Raw genomic sequence first — 763 nt, 5'->3', positions numbered from 1 at the left:
AAATTGAATTTTAAGATAACCTATTTTATTGAACACCTTTTTTCTTCCAAAGATCCCTGACCCCTAAAACCCTAAACCTAAACCCTGATTAATTTTAAGATAGCCTATTTTAGAACACCTTTTTTCTTCCAAATTTCCCTAAACCCTAAACATGAACCTAATAAAATTTAAAATAGCCTATTTTAGAACACCTTTTTTCTTGCAAATTTCCCTAAACCCTAAACCCTAAACCCTGAAACCCCCCAACAGGAAAAATTTATAACATTTTTCTTAATATGACACCACCAACAGCAGCGACCCCTTATATATTTATTATCACTATAACCCCCTAATACTTCAACACCACCATCGCAACCCTAAAATCCTCCAAAAAAATTGATAATTTAAAATTGTTAGTATATAATAAAAAGCATTATACATAATTAATAATGCAAATGCAATATTAATTACATAAATTGCCTATTATTAATTTTTTAAGATTTAAAGTAACACTTTACCACTGAGGATAAGCCTCAACAGATCGTAAAACAAAGTTTACTTTCATGTTTACAGCACCCCGAGGCAAGAAAAGTCGTCTACAATTTGTGCAATTCTTTTTTGTTGTCAAAGAACCATTACCTAGCTCACAGCTCAAGTAGCTCAGAAACTACAAACTAATAATTTGCATTACCAGCTCACAGCTCACGAACAGCAGCTCACGAAAAAGGCGATAGGATTATTGATGCATCCGTAGAGGAAGCATATATAATTTCTCTTTTACATT

The 763-nt window shown here is 32.2% G+C and overlaps 1 non-coding gene across 1 annotated transcript in view; it reads right to left on the bottom strand.

Moving 5' to 3' along the window:
* Positions 1 to 488: 488 nt before the first annotated feature.
* PCYB_032927 overlaps positions 489 to 763 on the bottom strand; it is a 3,799-nt gene continuing 3,524 nt past the window's right edge. Inside the window, exon 1 of the ribosomal RNA in view lies at positions 489 to 763. This exon is cut by the window's right edge and continues 3,524 nt beyond it. This is a non-coding gene — a ribosomal RNA (28S ribosomal RNA).

The sequence above is a fragment of the Plasmodium cynomolgi genome, chromosome 3, assembly GCF_000321355.1.
Source record: "Plasmodium cynomolgi strain B DNA, chromosome 3, whole genome shotgun sequence".
Classification (NCBI taxonomy): Eukaryota; Apicomplexa; class Aconoidasida; order Haemosporida; family Plasmodiidae; genus Plasmodium; species Plasmodium cynomolgi.
The sequence above is the reverse complement of the archived record's forward strand: the minus strand, read 5'-3'. Positions and strand labels throughout refer to the sequence as shown.